The 7510-nt window shown below is 41.3% G+C and overlaps 1 protein-coding gene across 1 annotated transcript in view; it reads right to left on the bottom strand.

Annotated features, from left to right (window-relative positions):
- Positions 1-5961, bottom strand: part of LOC308288942 (uncharacterized protein) — a 97546-nt gene extending 91585 nt beyond the window's left edge. Inside the window, exon 1 of the mRNA XM_080730416.1 lies at positions 5830-5961. The gene's annotated coding sequence lies outside the window, so the exon portion shown is untranslated. The remainder of the gene's footprint in view (positions 1-5829) is intronic.
- Between the last annotated feature and the right edge of the window lie 1549 nt (positions 5962-7510).

Here is a 7510-nt window from a genome sequence, read left to right as displayed (position 1 = left end):
CCTAACTCTAACCCTAACCTTAACCTCAGTAAAACTATGCCTAACTCTAACCCTAACCCTAACCTTAACCTCAGTAAAACTATGCCTAACTCTAACCCTAACCCTAACCTCAGTAAAACTATGCCTAACTCTAACCCTAACCCTAACCTTAACCTCAGTAAAACTATGCCTAACTCTAACCCTAACCTTAACCTCAGTAAAACTATGCCTAACTCTAACCCTAACCCTAACCTTAACCTCATTTAAACTATGCCTAAACCTACCCCTAACCTCGGCGCGCGTGAGCGGAAAAGAAGTGCTCCTTCAACCACCGTCACCTACATTTGGAATAATAGCGTACTGTACCCAAGCCCCCAGACACCAGGGGGAGGGCTGAAGCCCAATTGACATGGTGGCAGCTTTTTTAACGATGGGGCCAGAAACATGAACGCGCATCTAGGCTTCTTTGTATTGACTGCGCGTTCATAGCGGAAGTGCTCGTTCACGACTTGGAGCCCCAGCGCGTCCATGAACACAAACTATGACGCAAAACGCGTCACTTAGTAAGCCCCCACTACGACACGTTTTACAACCGGAAGAAGGCGTGGAAGTTGGCTTCATGCGCTGGGTGAGCAACTCAATACAAGTGGACGGACGGCGATATCTGGTGCCCTCTCTATTCTTCTTATACGTAACTCTATGACTGTACCTCACCAACCTGAACAGGCTGATCTGAGCATGATTGCAGTATGCAACAACCACTGTTTTACACTTTTGATGATTAAAGACATATTGCACTGTAAGCTTGCCCTGTGTTAAAGGGGAAGACCACCCATTTTCAATATTGAAATATGTCATTATACCTTAGAGGAGTTGTGTGGAAATAGAAAACAAGTTCCCCCCCTTATGTGTTGCCCAGAACTGGAGGATTGATTTTGGGGTTTGTATTGTAAAGTACAATGTGTGATGTCATCAAGTTGTACTTTACAATACAAACCCCAAAATCAATCCTCCAGTTCTAGGCAACACAGAAGGGGGGGAACTTTTTTTCTATTTCTAACTCCTCTAAGGTATATTAATGACATATTTCAATATTGAAAATGGGTGGTCTTCCCCTTTAAACATGCAAAACGTACATGTATTTATTTTTATTTAATCAAAATGTTATCCCACGATTTTGCATCCCATTTTTCAACCGGTGCCAATTGCCTATAAGCTGTAATCCTGGGCTCTGCTCTCCCTCTGCCAACCTGGGGAGAGCCCCAAACTGAGCTTCCTTCAGTGCATGAGGAGTGAGCAGTCCGCTTCTTATCACCTGAGAGAGGGGATCTTCCCCGGTTGGACATAGCGCATGGAAGGACCGCGTTATTCCAAGTTCCTTTCCCCTCCATCAGACCAGGATTACTGCATGAGACACGGGGAGAACATGCTCCAAACAGAAAGGCCCTTTTGCCGACCCCACCTAGGGTGTGGGCACTGATGACGCGGAGGAGACAACACCAGTCAGCCAGCCAGAAACCATGGGTTTATTGTTTGGTTATGCAAACATGGGGCAAAGTTTCATACCGTGTCTCTAAATCAACTAATTTGACACATTCCTAAGTGTGGTTTTAGTTTTAGTTCTCAACCTGTTCAGGCCACAACCCCCAAAATAACTCTTAGTGCTCATCAGGGTGGGGGGGAGGGGGGTGTCCAGTTAAAATATGATCGAGGCATAACATTGTGTATAACACGGTTCTATTGTGAAAATAGCAGATCCACATCACAATTTCTGCCTCTAATATTTGACAATTTGTCCGATGTTTAATTTGGCCTTTTAGGGGCATTAAAAAGTCCTTAAATTGTCACTTCAGAAATGTGCAGATACCCTCCATAGAGCACTGAAGTTTGACGTCATTTACACATCCTACCTGGTTCAAGTTCTTTTTTTATTTTTTATTCTGAATTCCCATAGACTATTTTCATATGGCGTCATATAAGAACTGTGTTCCAAACATAAACAAATGATCTCATCGGTTTGACTCATATTGATATGAAGAATCAACTGATGGTGAGAAAACACTAATGTTACGGTCGCCCAATTAGTTACATTTTCACCAGAAACAGACTGTATCAAATATGAGTGACTGACTAATGACTATCATAAACCACACAGAGCCACCTCGCCGACAATATCGAGGAGACCGTCTATATGAGACAATTTTAAGATGACTCTAATTTTATGTTATTCTCCATAGAGAAATTACTTCCGTGAACCGGGGGATGAGCGAGCGACATCATGACTTCACTGCTCTATACACTTTATGTTGGTTTGTTTACTGTTGAGTGAGAAAACGATGTTGCACATTAAAACACTTTTGCTGCCCCTTACTTTGAAGGAATGCTTGGTGCCTTGCTGCTTTCTCCGTAGGCCTCCGCTATTATTTTGAAGGGCCGGGGCGGGATTGTTTTTGCGCCGATGGATTGTCACTTTACTTCAACGTTTACGTCATCTAGTCGCCATCCGAGCCTAGTTTGTGCTGTAAACATGCCAGCTTTTTTTTAGTAAATTCATGGGCCTCTCAATGGATTTACTATGGAGGAGCTTCACTTTGTGTGCACGCCCAACGTGCGTTGTAAACAAATCACGGACAATAACGATGTGGGCTGGACTGGAGCGCCGTATAGTAAGTAATAATACTTTTACTGTAAATACAGTAACAGTGACGAGGAGCGTCGTCAACGGCGTCATGATATTAACCCTTTCAATGACGGTGAGGACTGTCAATGGCAGCATAAGTGTTAAGTCAATCATCTGGGGACCCCCCCCCCCCCCCCCCCCCCGGGAGGGGCCCGACCCACATGTTGAGAACCACTGCCCTAGCAGAAACACACAGAGGGATTACAGCATTAGACTGCAGCAGGTCTAATGCTAAGACATCCCACATTTCAAAGTACAACAGCAAAACCCCAGAGTGGTATTTGAGCTCTGAGAGTGTAATACTCTGATTAACCACTTGAACCCTGGTGTCACTCATTATTCTGGGAGCAACGTTTTCTGAAAATGGAAGATCTGCAAGCTCACAACGCGCCGTCATGTGAGCTTGTAGATCAGCAGTTTTTTTTTGGTGAAGGGATTTAGTGTAGAATAGAGCAAGAACAGGAGGGGCCTATTGACCATAGATATAAAGAGCTAGATGCCTTGTTCGCCTCACCCTGGTCAGAATAGCCGATGAAAACGGCATGAACCTACAGACGGAAGTGCTGCGGTTAACGGAAGTTACGTCATGCGTTGCAGTCCGTTTACATAAAGATTGTAGCTCTTAACTCGCTCTTAATAGGTGTCCTTTGTCAGAATTCATGTTTTTGTTTGGATATTGTTTATTACAAGCGATGAATATTCCCTTAGTTGATCAATGCATACCCCCCCAGCCGAACAAGGCGTCTACCTTTCTATGTCTATGCTATTGACAATATTCACATGCACAGCGGCCATCTCTCTATGTGTAGGTACAGTTTTTAATGCAAATTTCAATTCACTCAATTGGTTGACTCTTTGAGAATCAAATACGTTTAGGGGTTTTATGATTGATTGATTGATTGATTGATTGATTGACAGTTTGCAAGAAAGGTAGAGCACAAATGGTGCAAAAAAGAACCTCATATTTCCATTGAGCGGCTAATCTCTAGACATTTCACAATGAACAACACATTAACAGAGTGCTGACTGTGCCACACACACACACACACACACACACACACACACACACACACACACACACACACACTAATGGATATCTATATACCTTCTACAGTGTTGGACATTCATCATCAACGTGAGCGTGGCATCATTGTCACTGCAAAGGTGACATTAACATTAACAGTACATTTTGGTGGTGCGTGTGACCGTGTGTGTGTTTGACATTAGTCAAGTTACATGGCTGGATGACAAACTACATAAATGCACTGTTTAAACACACACACACACACACACACACACACACACACACACACACACACACACACACACACACACACACACACACACACACACACACACAGTATGATGATGACAGACAGACAGACAGACAGACAGACAGACAGACAGACACACACAGTATGATGACAGACAGACAGACAGACAGACAGACAGACAGACAGACAGAGAACCAGTCTAACCTACTCTCTGGTCGCTGCTAACTTTAACACAGCCTGTGTCAAGTCACTCCCAGTGAGATACAACGACACCAACCACCACTTCAAAATAAAAGCCTGGCTGATTTAAGAACTGTAAGAATTAGCTGGTATGAAAGAGAGACGCAGTGATAAAAGAAGGCTGCAGAATGGAATACAACCACCCTAAGGACTACACACCATTGAGTGATCTCTAGACCTACTGCACATAGAAACACTATCTGTACAGAGTAGAGTAGATCTAATATAGACCTACTGCAAACAGAGCTGCTACCTTTAATACATGTGGGGCCTTTTTGTATTATTTATTTAAATCATATTGAGAAAAAGATAAATGCTGCTATTTGCACCCAAAGTGACTGCAAAAGATTGCTGATGTGTGTCTCAAAAGGGTTTGTAGTACCCTGCATATATAACAATGTGGGCCTATATAACAACACAATGTGATATAGCTCTGTTTACACAATGTGTAAATAAATAAAAAAGCTTACTAGGATATCCTTTTAGTTGACCTTGTAGCCTACAGTGAACTGTACCGTCATGAAACTGTACTGTTTCCTATGCAAACCTCTAATAAAGTCAATTCAATCAATCAATGCTGTACAACCTCTGTATATAGGCTATACATTCCCCATTTTCCCCACCTGCTTTTATTATATGTTGACACATTGCAATGTAGGTTTTCTCATGCCAATAAAGCTCCTTTGAATTGAATTGATAACATAATGAATTATTATGGTATAGTATGTTTGCAGGGATGGGCAGTAGCTAGCTACAAGTAGCTTAGCTACATAGCTTAACTACATTTCTAAGTAGCGTAACGGAAACTAGCTACATTTCTCTGGGGATATCTTGTAGTGTAGTTGAGCTATATTTAATCAAGAGTAACTAGTAGTGTAGCTCACTATATTTTCCAAGTAGCTGGGCCATCACGGTCGGGATGAATAAATAAATTAATAGAACAGTCATTACAATAGTGTCCCCAATAGTGAGGGGTATACATTTAATTTAAAGCCAGACAGAAGGTTTCCACTTCCAGTTTCAGTCTGTTTTATAATAAATGTTATGCCTGCATGCCCATTTGTTTGGTGGAAAAAAGAAGAAAGAAAAAGTAGTGTTGATGTAGCTAGCTATTTTTGTCCTGTAGCTTGTAGTGTAACTTGCTACATTTCTCTGGGGATAGCTTGTAGTGTAGTTGAGCTATATTTAAGCAAGAGTAACTAGTAGTGTAGCTCACTATATTTTCCAAGTAGCTGGGCCATCACTGTCTGGTTGTAACATTAACAGCATACTTAGCCTTGGACCGCAACTGTCATCACAGATTCACATCTGAAACATCAAAGCAAAGCCAACTGCTTCCAGAACACCTTATTTTGCTGGGGGAAACATACATTTTAACCATAAGAAATAGCCTTCTTTGGCCAAACCTCACAGTTTGTAGCATCGCCACAGATCAGGACAGTAAAACTAACATGTCATGTCACTCACGCAACAACACAACTCTTATTTTGAAGCCCCGCCCTCAGCGGAAGTCCAAAGTCCGTGACGCAGGTGTTATTTGACGCATGCTCACTGAGCTCCAGTCAGAGACAGTTAGCCGCTGGATGCTAACAGTGGAACAACACACATAAACAGAGACGTTTAGGTTGTTTAAAACCCGTTAAAGAACATGTTTACCTGCTTCTCTCTCCTCATCCAGACGCCAGTCTGCGTGACGCTGCTCATGGTGTCATGTTTGATGTTTTAATGGCTGTATTTATGGAGTGACACAGTTACACACACACATACACTAGGCTTCATTCGGTCGCATTCTGTCAGCCTGGCTGGCTGTCTGAGGTGGGACGTTCTCAGACGAATCGAGTCTTTTGAACGGCTCTTTGAAATGAACGACGGGATCCGGTTCGCAGTAGCTGGGAGCCGTTCCTTTTTTCTTTTCTTTTTTTTTTTTTTTACAAAATGTTACAAAATGTTGCTCTAAAATTATTACATCACATTTTCATTTTCAAAACGTCCTTATCAAAACCCCAACCCTACCTAGTACAGAATTACAACAATGCATGTTTCCCTTCACAATTTGCACAAATACATTGAAAAAAATATGACCATATCTATCGTAAGCAGAGAATAAACATGATTAGGCATTATTAGACATAATTATTATTAAACATGAATAGATATATACAAAAAAAAAGAGCTGTTCCTTTCTAATGAACAGTGGTGTAAAAAAGTACTCAAATTCTTTACTAATTAGTATACAAGTATCAATACTGCAATGTTGAAATACTCTGCCACAAGTAGAAGTTCATAATTCAAAATGTAAAGTAGGCTACACAAGTAATTGGTATAAAAATGTACTTAAATAGGAAGACCACCCATTTTCAATATTGAAATATGTCATTAATATAGCCTACCTTAGAGGAGTTGTGTGGAAATAGAAAAAAAGTTCACCCCTCCTTCTGTGTTGCCTAGAACTGGAGGATTGATTTTGGGGTTTGTATTGTAAAGTACAATGTGTGATGTCATCAAGTTGTACTTTACAATACAAACCCCAAAATCAATCCTCCAGTTCTAGGCAACACAGAAGGGGGGAACTTTTTTTCTATTTCCACACAACTCCTCTAAGGTAATATTAATGACACAGTTCAATATTGAAAATGGGTGGTCTTCCCCTCTTAAGTACCAATAATAGAAACGTAAAGTAAAGTACTCATTATAGCCTACAGAAATGTTTCCAATGAATAAAATGTAGAAAAATCATTAGCAGATCTACAAGCTCATAATGCGTCGCAACACGATGCATTGTGAGCTTGTAGATCGGCTATTTTCAAATGGCAGAAATGTATATAGGGTTTAAGTAGCCTAATTTGTAATCATAAATTCATAATCAAAATCTACAAAGTACCAAAAATGAGCCAGTCTTTTGAACGGCTCTTTGAAAGGAACAGATCCCAGAGATCCGGCTCACTTCAAAGAACCATAAATCCCATTTCTAATGACTGGCTGTCTGAGCACTAGGGTTGCCAGGTCCTGCATTCTGTCAGCCTGACTGGCTGTCTGAGGTGGGCTCGGACGAATCGAGTCTTTTGAACGGCTCTTTGAAATGAACGATGGGATCCAGTTCGCACTTTAGGGAGCCGTTCCTTTTTTTATGAGGGTGAGTAAATTCTTTACTGAAGTAAAAATATCAATACTGCAATGTGGAAATACTCTGCCACAAGTGGAAGTTCAGAATTAAAATGTACTTGAGAAAAAGTACAAAAGTATTTGTATCAAAATGTACCTCGCTGCGAGGCATTGTGAGCTTGTAGATCGGCTATTTTCGGCAAAGAGGTTTGGTGTAGAGGAGGAAAAGAGCACA

Source organism: Nannobrachium achirus (genome assembly GCF_963921795.1).
Source record: "Nannobrachium achirus genome assembly, chromosome: 7".
Taxonomy (NCBI): domain Eukaryota; kingdom Metazoa; phylum Chordata; class Actinopteri; order Myctophiformes; family Myctophidae; genus Nannobrachium; species Nannobrachium achirus.
This window is presented reverse-complemented; position numbering and strand designations above follow the sequence as displayed.